The sequence below is a fragment of the Rhea pennata genome, chromosome 12 (assembly GCF_028389875.1).
Source record: "Rhea pennata isolate bPtePen1 chromosome 12, bPtePen1.pri, whole genome shotgun sequence".
Classification (NCBI taxonomy): Eukaryota; Metazoa; Chordata; class Aves; order Rheiformes; family Rheidae; genus Rhea; species Rhea pennata.
The window spans coordinates 23,880,129-23,892,658 of NC_084674.1; the positions used below are offsets into that span (position 1 = coordinate 23,880,129).

Below are 12,530 nucleotides of genomic sequence, written 5' to 3' on the forward strand. Positions count from 1 at the left end.
TTGCCCAGAAGTGCTTGAGTGGACTATTAATGTGGAATAGATCTGCTCAGAGACATCTGCTAGGAGGGAATTGCCGTGCATGCCAGGAGGGTGCTGCTGCCTGTGGGAGGTGGCCATTGCTATCAGGATTTGCCATTTAGATGCTGGTTAGGACAATAGTGGGAAATGAATGGGAGATGTCCTGCTGAAACCAGTTTAACTTCTTTTTGCCTTTATCTTTTGGAATTGCTTAGGTTTTCTTTGGTGATTTTCTTTTTTTGTGTGTAGTACTCTTGCAAGGCTTAGCATGGTTTTTAGGTTTTTAACAGGATCCAAAGCTAGGGTCTCCTTTCTGTGAACAGCAGCAGAGCTGTCCTGTAGCTTCTCGGTGAGCTTGAGCTGATGCTGCTGAAAGAACCTGCCTTTCGCTTGTGTGGATGCAAGGGAAAGAAGCGGTCTTACAGATCCAGCCAGGAAAGTGATCCAGGCTGAAACCAGCTTGTTTGGTTTTTTTACTGAGTTTCTTCAATATGTTTTGGTTCCAGTTCTCTGAGGCAGCAATGCTTGGGCTGGCACAAAGGGAAGAGAGGAATGAGATGGGGAGGTGTGGAAATACTTTTGGAAATAACACCGGCTTAAAATGCCTGAGAAGCTGGCTGTAATGCTGATGTGCCTCTTCCAGCAGGTTAGAGCACAGCTGTCCCGAGAGGAAGAGTCATTTAGGGAGAAAGTACAGCAGTTCAACTGGAGGAGCCGTCCGAGGGTTGTGCTGCTTGTGGGTCTGGTATTGCATGATCTCCTGAAATCTTTCCGTGGGACAGTGAATAGGAGAGTGCCTTAGAGCAGAAAAGAAGCCTGATGCTTTGCAGCTCGTTGTATCAGAGGCTAGAGCGTAACTGTAAAGCGTGCGTTACAGGGTAGAAGTTGGAGCTGAAATCCTTGCTTGCACATAGGGGTAAGATTATTTCCACGTCGAAGTAGGTGCTTATTTGATGGATGGGCTGTGCACCAGAGTTCCTCAGACTAGAAGAAACTGTTTTCTAGTTGTCATGCCTTTTAGAATAAGTGAAATGAATGGGAAATGATGACAGATGATTAGGAGACTTAAACTAAGTCTCCTTTAATAATAGCAGTATTTATGTAACAGCAAACACAAAATATTAATATGACAAAGCTGTGGGGCTTGCTTTTTTTTTTTTTTAAAAAAAAAAAAAAACCCTTGATGAATCTGACTAAGGTGACTCTTAAGTGAGAGTGCAGGCAGGTGGGACAAGAGAACTGGAAAGTGCTAGCTTGCTCTCCTTGAGTTGTCCCTGAAGCATTTTTGGCCATAAATTATGGAAGTGTTTTATAAAAATGTAATGTTTCTTGCAAGATCATGTCCAAACCCACTTTTAGGTGCCACAAAATGGCAAGAATACTAGTTATCATTTTGTATGGGGAGAAGGAGGTGGCTCAGTGTAGCTTAGTGATGCTCTATAGAAATGTCAGGTAGGGCACAAGTCAGCCACTGTTCAATCCTCTTCAGTAAATGCGGCAGTCAGTGGGGAATAGGGGCTGAATATCCCACGTCAGGACTTAAAAGTGATCACTGCTTGGTATTTCAGACTAACTCAGACAAAATGTATTTAATTCAATAAAATGCAGAGTTTTAGGTAGGCTAGGAAATGTCTGTCTTGTCTGCAGAATGGAGGATTGTCCTGTGGAGCAACAGCTCTGAAATGGATTTTGAACCACTTGGGATACAGCTCCATGTGGGCTCCCAAAGGCATGGTTTAGGAAATGACTGGAGTGCCCTGGAGGCATCCAAAGAGCCCTGAGCAGGCACTGGAAGGGGATTGGCTTTGAAGAGAGGCTTGAGACCTGCTACTCTAGGACTATGTCTAGATTTTGTGTGGGTTTTGAAGAATGTTTGCAATTGGAATATGCAGAGGATATTCAGAAATGATTTGCAAGCTGGAGAAAGTGCCCAGAGGAAGGTGAAGGATTGCTTCTTGTTTTTTAAATGAACTAAAAAAGACATGAGACACCAAAGTACAAGTGTTGTCAAAAGGAGACAGTTTTGGCATACTAGAGGATCTTCAGCTTTTCCTCCGTAAAGAGGCGGTAACTAGAAGAGGAAACTGGACAAATTCAATTCAGAGGAGCACTTTTTTCTTGATTATTTGCTAGATGCTTAATAAATGGGAGAAATAGCTACGGGGATACTGTGGCTTTCCCATCACTTGAAGTCTTTGACTCAAGACAACTTGCTCTTTCCAAGGTTTGCTTTAATCAGGCAAGTAAAACTTTAAGGACCTGTGTAACAGATCTCAGTAAATGCTGGCCTTAAATCTGATGTGACCATGTCAAAAACATAATCTAGAATTAAAATGTTGAGGTTCTTATATGACCAACTAAACTAAATGTGAATTTAGCAAGCAAATTTGTTTTTCTTGTCCCTGTCACTTAAAATGAGTTTGGCTGTGTTAAAATCTCTTCTGAGATGTCGATGCATCTCCCAAAGCCCGAGATTGCTGCTTAATTTATGCTGCCTCAATTTGAGCTCGAGTTTCTGGAGCTGAATTTTAATTGTGAAAGTGGAAGCCTGAGCAGAGAGTGTGGTGTTTGTAGCTGAGTCCGCTGGTAAGGGTGGTCTCCGGGGATGCCACCAAACCGGTACATTCCATGGACAAGCAAACCCCGTGACGCTGCTTGAGGCATTTTAAAATCCTGTTAAAGTGGTAATCGTGATCCCTGAACTCTCAGCCTATAATGAGGCAGGAGAATGTCAAATCAGACGGGTGGTTACATATGCAACTGTTCGGAACGCCTTTTAGGGAGATCGGCGGTGTCGCAGGAATCTCTGACCCTCCCGTTGCTCCGAGACCTGCTGGCTTCCATTTGTGGGAAGGCTCCTAGAGCTGGTGGCTCATGTGAACTTTGCATGTGGTGCTAGGGGCAAGTATGTCTGGCATTTTGCCCTGGGCATGTTTCAGTGCATGTATAAAGGCCAGCAGGTTTCAGATGTGTTGTAAATTCTCCTCTGGTCCTTTTTAAGCCAGTGTCATAAATAGGTTGAGTCCAGTTGATCTGTCATTTGAAATGATGTAATGATTAAACTTGGCTTCACTCAGCTTCGCGATATTCTGCTGTCTTAGATTTTATTTTTCTTTTCCTTTAAGGCCTGAGTATTGCAGATACCAGCTGATACATTTAGGCCTTGAAAAAGTTAATTTAACAGAACTGGATGTGAAGCAATGTTCCTCACAGTGAACCAGCACTACCATAATCTTTCTTTTTTTCCTTTTCATGTAAAAATTCATTGTGTTTGCTCCACTTTCCAAAGAGCTGGTCACGACTGCAGTGCAGTTTAGCACTAGATTTTATAGTTAATGCTCTTTGAAATAATTCCAATGAAGTCCTTTCTCTTAGAAGGACAGGAGGCACTGCATGGCCTGCAGCCCAGAGCAAGAGATGAGCTTCGCGGATGCGTCAGTGTGCTGGCTTGAGCTAAGGTGGGTTTCTGAATGGCTAGAAAACCAGCATAAAGCTCAGATTAAAGCATTCCTCCTTGTCTGCTGACATTTAGCGTTTAGGTATTTTTATAGTTAACCTGTGAAGCTTTTGTGTACAAACTAGAGGTCCTGGGAAGGGATGAGGAGCAAGCTATTTTTACTCCCTCACAAATAGGGCTTGCCGTGTTTATTTTAAACTCTGGAGTCGCTTAGGCGAGTGTGGGTTTTTTTTATAGTCTTCTACTGTTACTATCAGATAAAAAAAAAAAGAAAAAAACCCCAACTCTGGGAATCACAGGAAAATAGGGTGCCCTTGGTGTGCTTGCCTCCTGTGAGACTCTGAGCCTTTGAGAGGAAGCTGCAGGGAGGAGTTAGTGGCTAAGTACTTTGGCATTGCCTCTTTTCGTGCAGTGTGCTACTAGGGTCAGCCTCATCAGTGTGTCAGAGGAGGTTTTGCTAAGCCACCAAACTGATGCTAATGATGGACTAGCTGCACCTTCTTTGCATAAACTGCCCTGCGGAGTAAAGGCTGCCTTGCTGGGTGCAATAGTTGGATTAAAAAAGAAAAAGAAAATCAGCTGAGTAACTTGAGAAACGGAAACTTTTGGGAGAAGAGAGGGAAGAACTTGGCCATTAAGCGCTAGATTCTGCAGAGTGTCTTTTTCCTGTGTCTGCTCAAGAAGAGATTCAAGTGCCCAGGTTGACGGCATGGCTTTGAATCACTTTTTGCTGCAGAAAAGTTGCTGGGCAGCAGGAGGTGAAATTAATGAGACTGGCTCATTTTGCTGCTGTCGCCAAAGTCTGAAAGAGAGGATTTAGGTCAGTCCCACCCTAAGAGTGGGAGGAACCAAACTTGGGCCTTGTCCTGAGTCCCGTGTGGCCTGTTCCCTGATCCTGTCTTGGTGGTGTCTGTGGAGGAGCATCCCTTTAATTGAAGGTGTGCTTTACTCAAGCGCACCTCAAATTTCTCAGCTTTTTATCCTGGTTTATTTTCAGAAGTTAAAAGTGCAGCTGATGATGTGTTCACACTGCGGTGCACAGTTTCCAGTTGTGGATCAGAGCCTCCTTGTGTTGGATGTTTTACAAACACGTAAGACAAACAGTCCAGATCGCAAGTACCCACGCAAGGCATCTCTCCTTTCGCCTAACCAAGTTGCCTTAATAGCAGCTAGCTCAAACCTCCAAGCTGGGGGATCCTGGCCAAGCTGCTGCTGTGTTACTTCGCAGGGCTGACTGTCCTCCTTTAGACTGCCGTTTAGAGATGTTACAGAGATATAAGAGGCTATTGATTAAGCAATGCACTGCAAAGAAACTAGTAAATCAATAATAACTTAAGTAATAAACACTAATGTTACTGATTTGCAATTATATCATTTTGCACACCATAAAGTGCGGACTTTTGAACTGTAACACTAGTAATTATTGCTCTTCAATCTTATGAATCGCACTACTACTGAACTGCAAGTCTATCACCCTTCCCTCCCATGCTGCGTAGTGTTAGGGTGCAAGTCTGTCCATCTTTATCCTCCCACACTGAATCCATAGTCCATAGACCGTATAGTCTAGTCTGTAGTCCATAGACCATGGTCGATAGACCAGATGGAGAGCATGGAAGGTTGCCCAAAGGAGTTCCCTATGGCGTCTGGGTCATTGCTGTCCATAGGTGTCTGCACTGCTACAGTCAGAAGAGTCACACTCCTTTCTTTTTTTTTTTTTAGTCTGATATTATACCTTATTCTTCATCTTTTTCTGTTTCTGAACCCACCTTTTCACTGCTCTTGTCCCTCCCTTCCCGTGCCCAAAGTGCCTCCCAAATGAACAGTTTTATTCCTTTTTCCTCACTGGTGTCAGTGCTGCTACATCCATACCCAAACTCATGTTTACATTGCTGTTGCTTAGGCATTAATAGCTTTATACTATCACTCTGTTGCTGATACGTTAAAATTTGGTTCATTGTACTGGTGTATTGGTTACCTTACACGCTCTCTAAGACAAATTGTTCTGCTTTAGCCTTGATTCTTATGTCCAGTTAAGCACAAACAGTTTCTTATGTGTGGACAGTGTGCATACCACTGCAACAGATTAACGTTTTTCATGCTGTTTTTATGTTCATGCACCATCCTTACCCTCACATTGTTTGAATTCCTCCTCTGGTGCCCTGGAGAGGCCTTTGCTGCTATGAGAACTGGTTCTCCACCAGGACATCTTGCTCACATCTGCCCCTGAAGAATTTACAGCCCAGGTTGTAACGATGTGAAAGGAGATAGAGGGATCATGTAGCCTGGACATTCCCCTTGAAGCAAACTGATGTACCTTCAGCCACTGAATATGAATAACCTGGTTTAACTGGTAATTCTTGAGGCATGCTGACAAGGAATTACCTCCTGACACTTATTTAGCCCAACACGTGTGCTTTCTTTCTGTCTGCCCGGCAGAGCTCTTAAACATGACTTCAGTGCCTCCAGGGGTGTTTGTGTGTTTCCCCCCTCTTTCAGTAGCAACCAAGAGCTTGAAGAGCAGGAGTTTTTGTGGTGAGGGTTGGTATTCCAGCTTGGTTAAACTCCATTTAGTTGACTCCAGTCTGGCTCTCAAAAAAAATAGATGAGGCAACCAGGCTCTTGGTGTGTGTTCTGCTCTCTGAATGAGTGTATGGCCACAGATATGTGCTGTGTGTTTTTTTGATTAAGTAGGTCTGGATTTATTTATGAATATTATTTGTGCACTGTCACATGTCTACATAAATCTGTTCTGAAGGTTAAGATGCATCTCTGGTGCCCAAGAATTTACATCCCTAAGGGGATGAGAGGCAAAGCAACCATCAATTTGGATATGGGCTCTGACCTTTAAGTTATCCCCCGTTATTTGCTGGAGCTTTGGACCTTTCAAAATTGCCGACTGCACTGTATGGGTTTTCCCCGTCCACCTGTTGGGCAGAAAGGATTGGATATCAATGTGGATCGCTGTGTTTGGATTGAAGGGGTGTATGGTTTTAGACCTGTCTTTACATGGGCCTCTTGAAGTCTTTTGACATAAGTTTATCCTGAAGCTCCATATTTGCAGGCAAGATGCCCAGGTTAGGATGCAGGATGATTCATTTTCCCTCTCTACACCTCTGCCACTTTTTTTTTTTTTTTTTTTTTTTTTTTTTTTGAGAAAAGGGCAGATAAGGGGAGGCTTTTGACAAGTCTGTGGTATGGTTGCTTTATTATGTACAGTACCTTTGTTCTGACAGTATATATATATTCTCCTCAAACTTAGCATCCAGGAATTAGTGCTAGTTATATGACTTGGTTTTGTGAAGGACAAATATATCTAGCATTAGAGACAATGTCATTTTGCATACACGGTTGTTTTTTTTTTTTGCTCATTGACATCTTAAAGAGGAGAAATTAGATTTGAAATAAAATCTCTTGTTGATTTGGGAGAAAACACCAATAGAGACCTAATATTATAATACAGAATAAGCGTATTCTTGGAAAAAAAATCAGTGACATTCCAATGTCGTAACCTAGGTAAGAGAGCACTGTGTTAAAAATCAGCAGTGAATTTGGCCAACAGGGTTCAAGTCTCAAATCTGAAGCTTTACATTGCAGTTACCTAATACAAGTTTGGAAACACAATGACTTAATACTTATTTAAAAAATATTCCCAGGAACTGGAATGCAACTGTAGTAAGGCTTCAAATATGCTTTGAAGAGTTGTATTGCTGTTCAGCTTAAAATCTTCCTAAATTTTGTTTTCAGTACACAATTTCCACCTTTCGGAAGATGTTTCCCTTGGTGGCATTGCACCCCTGGGCGAGGCAGGGTGCTGGGCTAGGGTGGCCCCTGAGAGCCCCTTTGGCCGGCTGGAGCAGATCACTAAGCCTGCCAGGGACAAGTGCAGCTGCTGCCTGCCTCTCCTTAGCGCTGCTGGAGGAATTCGACCCTTCAGCCAAACAAATCGCTCCTCCCTTTCGGGGATGAGGCAGCTCTTCCCTGGCAAATGGGCCCTTCCTTGGGATCCTGGCTGCCTGGGTCACAGCCTTCAGGACTTCTCTGGCACGGAGGTGACTGATCATTGCATGTCTCGGGGAAGGAGCACCTCCAACCCACACCAAACCTTACTCTGTCTTCCACCTTGTGAGTATGTACTCACAGTGATGTAGTGATGTACTATTTATTTTTTTCCCAACTTGTTGCACTGACCTTTCTATTTGGGCCTGGCTTTTCCCATGTTCTTTTCCTGATTTCCTTAAAAAAAAATTAAGAACTTCATTTTTATCAACAGAATATTCCTCTTGCCTCTCAGATAATCCTCTTAAGGACAAGGAAGCCCAAGCTTGGGAGAGGGTTTCTATGGGCACCCTATTGCTCCTTTCTGCCCCCTGGACCTGGATGGAGATGAAATTTGTCACCGCTACAGAACGGAGCGGCTCCTGAGGGTTTTGACAAGCAGAGCTGTGGCTGTCAGTCTAAAGTCATATGTTTTGCTTTCTGGGACAAAGACTACTTAGACATCTGGATTGCACTGGGGATTTTAGGGGAAATTGTAAATTATTAGTTTGCTGTGAATGGAGGATGACTTTGCTAGCTTGCTACAGAGCAGGCTGAAGCCTGTATTCTTGTGCTTTGGAAAGAAAAACTGGAAATACAAAGGTTGTTTTTTGAGTCCTGGGAACATGAGGCCAAGCAGACCTTTCCTGACCTTCTGGCACATTGAGAAAACATGTTCATTTTATGGACAGTTAATTTATAGAAAGTTCCTGTTTAAATTTCCTCCAAGAGCCATAAAAACCGGAGGACAGCTGCACCCATTAGCCAGCTAATCAAATGCTGCTCACACCTGGCTAGCAAACATCTGAGCTCTCCTCTTCCCTTCGCTGAGGCTAACTTTGAGCTCTTTCAGAAGAACGAGGATGATAACCCTGGGAAATACAGCTTAAAAACCACTCTGCAGAGGGGAGGTATGCTCGGTGCTCGTGGCTTCCGGGGTTATCCTGTTTGCTAGAGCCCAGCCCCAAGAGCAAGCTTATTCTTCAGGATCCCGAGTCTAGGATGAGTCAGGCTTGCACTGCATTCTTTTTGGCGTGTAAAAGTGCCGCTGCTTTGGCCAAAGGAGAAGTACTGTATGTAGGTGGAAATAACCACAGGAGCCTAAAATGAAAAGCTCTTGGGCATTTTGCTCCTCTTCCAGGCAGGGAGGGAAATTGCCTGTGTTTTACTACTGCTTCTTTCTCTCACCTTTCCCAAAGAAGACAAATAAGCAAAAACTGTTAGACTTGTTCGCGGTTGTTTGTTCCTCTTCCAGTGGAAAAAAAGTCCCTTTTAGAAAAGGTACTGTGACACCAAACCTCTAATAGCCAGTATCTTTAGCTTGGTTTCCCAAGGCAACCAGGCTGATACGATTTTTAGTCTGTATATGCGCTCTAATAATTTTGACCCGAAAAGCTGATTTTGATCAAGTTTGACAGAGAGGTTAGGCTCTTAAAGACATTAAGTTCTTAAGAGAGTTCGGTGATAACTGATTAGGTAGAAGAGACCTATTTGCCTTCTGGCTGAAGGCACAGCTGTAATGTAAGCCCAGCTCTGTAACAGTTACGCTACACCCACAGCAGCGAAAGGCAGGCGTGTAACTGCTGCTTCAGTGATCGAGGCATTCATGATCTATCTGCTTAGAAAATACCGGGACCAAAGCTAGAGGATACTAGGTTGGTTTGTTCTCCTGTGCAGAGCTTTTTCTTTTTCCTTTTGAAAACACGTAGGCTCGTGCATGTGTCCTGTCCCCTCCCTTGCTTTGAGGCACCACAGTATTTTACTGGCTTATTATCTTAACCCTGCTACGTTAAAATGACTGTGAATAAAAGGTGAAACATAGCCCCTATATCGAGACCGAAACCCAGAATTAAGTTCCTGCTCTTTCAATCACAGAAATCTTTGCTGCTGCTTTGAACAACTTAAGACAAATGTTTTTTTTTTTTTTTTTACATGTTGCAGAGGAGACTGGAGGATACTAGAGCTGTGTTTTAAGGTTCTGCATATTCGAGTCACTTTGTCAGAAACCAACGTTGAGAGCCAGCACTTGGGCAGAGCTGAAGCTGCTGCAGCCCCAGGACCGCGTAGCAGAGATTCTCGCCCTGCGGTGACTCTGGGAGCAGGGTGGGAACGTGTTTGCTGGGAATTTGCGCTCTGGCGGCTGCAGCAACTGCTCTGCAGCTGTCCTTCGTGATCTCCCGGCTGTCCTGCTTAGCTGGCCCTTTGCTGCCAAGAAGGCAGCGAAGCCTTCATCCTTTTCAAACGGCTGCTGTGTTTTCCCCTTTACCTCCCTTTTAGTCCAGGGTGCTGTTGAGCGGTGCGGGAAATGACTTGGAGGCGAGTGGCTGAGTGTAGAGAGGACTTTTTCTGGAGCTCCCTGCATTATCTGAAGGGAATTTAATAGAGATGTGATGCAGCAATGATCAAAGAGAGAGCACTTAACTTCCATTTATAGCTTCTTGCACGGTCAGCCTGTAGACAGGGCAGCCCTTCAGGAACCTGCGAGGGCTCCTGGTATCACCCCCTCCAGCAGGTTCTCCAATCTGATGGAAATAAACTGGCTTTGGCATGCCCAGAGCCTTAAATCTCTGAATTTTGTCTAAGCTCGGGCCTGTTTCTCGTCTTTTAAATCTCCTCTGCAACAGTTGATAAGCAGCTGGTCCCTTCTTGGAGAGAAAATGCTGCAGAAAGAAATGCCAGGAATGCGAACAGCAGGTGGGGACCGGCGGATGTACTTATCAATCACGACAGACTGACAGAACGGTTCATTCCTCTTAAGAGCTGCTGTTTGCCTCTGGCTTGATTTGTACACTGCCTCTCCAACCCCCTCCAGCTTCTGCTGGGGCTGAAGATAAGAGAGTGGGTAGCTCTCCTGTTGGTGCTGGGGCGCCCTGCTCCAGGAGGTCAGAAGAAAAGGGACGTTGGAAGCAAAGCCTTTAGATCACACTGGAAGGTCGTAGCAGCGTACGCAATAAATAAAGAGGCTAGGGCTGGGGAACAGGTTTGGCTTTGCTCCCACGTTGCCTATGTAGAAGACAGCCAGCTTGATTAGTTAATGAATCAAATTTGCTGTGCTGCTGATTTGTTGTTTTAAAACGTGGCTTTGCATCTTTAAGGAATCTGGAGTTATTTTTGTGGACAAAACCCTATTTTAAGGCAGCGATGCTTTGGGGAGATCACCTGAATTGACAAGCGAGAAGATCATACAGCTCCAGACTGCAGAACCTCACCTGTAGAGAAGGGAGAAGGACCCTGCAGTTGGTGGGGATAGTTTGAAAAAATTCAACCACAGTGCGAGCACTTGACTTAACATTTGCTGCTCCTGCTTCTGGAGCTCTTTGCACTTGATATTGGGATACTGTTCGGTAGCAGGACAACCTGATTTACATGAAATAGCAAGCTACATGGTGGAAAAGCTTTATCTGTTGATCTCTAAGCAGCTTTCTTCTGGGTGTTGGCTGTGTACATTACAAGCATAGCAAACTTGCTATGACTGATGACATTACGGATGTTTTAGCAAGCCTTGGAGCTTTCCTTCTGGCCTGCGTGCTTGTTTCAGAATGCACGGTATCTGAATGCTTAGGATGCACTTCAGTTGTGTGTGTGTTTTTTTCTTGGAAAACCCAGAATAACCAATACATTCAAGTGGTGTGATCAGACTTCTCCTTAAATGACTTCCTGGGTATTTTGCTAGGCTACTTCAGCCTGTCTGGATCAAGCTGTTTGCAGTGCTTCAGGGCGTCCATCGTAAGTCTCCGAATGATTTGGCTGTCCTTGAAAGCCAGCAGTTTGGTGGAATTCATAGGGACACTGCTGATTTAGGTAGCTGATAAGTTTAAAAAAATGGAGGCAATCTGCCCTAAGTCCTCCTATCAGGTTTTCCTCCAATTCTTTGTATTTTTTTTTCTGAAAGAGCAGTTAAAAAAATAGCTTTCCCAAGTAAGAATAGTAGTGAAAACAAGGGTACAGCCAGTATTATGACACAGAATAAAACTAGATCACAGAAACAACTTTTTGCAGCAGTGAAATGTTATTTTCAAACTCTTGCTTCTCGGACACCTTGTCTAATCAAGGTTTGTATTTGGGAGGTCTTCTCTCTGCTTTGAAGTAGCTTAGCTCCCGCAAGGGCAGCGATTTAGCAAGCCACGATGATCGCGATGCCGTTTGCATCGCAACCTAATTGCGTTACAGGCAGCGCCTTGCCTACAGAATTGACAGTCGGCCAGAGAAGGGAAGAAGCCTGTGCCATTTCCCCGCTGCTACTCCGTGCCCTCTGGCCCACGCTGAAAGCCCGCAGTCCCCTTGGCCTCGCTGTGCTGGTTGCAGGTCAGATGATGAGGAACGGTTCACATGGAACTGCTTTTGAGGGGAATTACTAAGCGAAGGCTTGGGAGGAGCACGGCTTCGAGTCGGTAAGCAGTGAGGCGTGCACGTACAGTTGCTGTTAACCCAGATCCCAGAGAACTTGCCTAGTGGTTGGGTCTGAGCTCTGTATTGCAGGACTTCCCTCATTTAAATCTTGCTTGAACTGCAATCTCTCACACTCTGGCCACAGCTGGGTAGGCTCTGTGCTATGCTTTTTCACAGGGTTGCCTGCTTTGGCTGCTGTAGTAGTGTTTTTTTCTTTCCCCTCTGCGGTCTTCTGTAAGCATATAAGTGACGCTGCTCAAACCACCTGTTGTTGAGATTATCGGACAGTTGAGTTGCATTTAACTCTTCCGACTTAATTACTAGCCCTGGAATTTCCCGTGCTGTGCGTCTGCCTCAGGGTTGTTTTCAACTTTTGAGCAAAGACAGTTCAGTCATTTCCAGGAGTTGAAAGAAAAAAAATACATTGAATTGTCAATATTAGGAGAAAAAAAAAAAAAAAAAAAAAGAGGAGCAAAGAAACAAAGCTTAACTGCTCTCATTGAGAAGTACTTGTGCTCCAATGGCTTGAAGATTGGCAGTGGGTTGTCTTGTTGCCAAGGATGTGCCATCTCTTCTCCCAGCAAAAAATGGCCTGTGTCTTATCCAGTTACAGGCATCTGAAAGACTCCTG

General features: G+C 44.4%; 1 protein-coding gene across 7 annotated transcripts in view; it reads left to right on the forward strand.

The window, feature by feature from the left end:
• The window catches only part of DAG1 (dystroglycan 1), a 63,402-nt gene that overhangs the window by 13,023 nt on the left and 37,849 nt on the right, over nt 1–12,530 (forward strand). The window contains exon 1 of one of the 7 annotated variants that reach the window (XM_062585595.1): nt 3,460–3,476. The exons of the other annotated variants lie outside the window; for them this stretch is intronic. The gene's annotated coding sequence lies outside the window, so the exon portion shown is untranslated. Of the gene's footprint in view, nt 1–3,459; nt 3,477–12,530 lie in introns of those variants that run through there. 7 annotated transcript variants of the gene reach the window in all.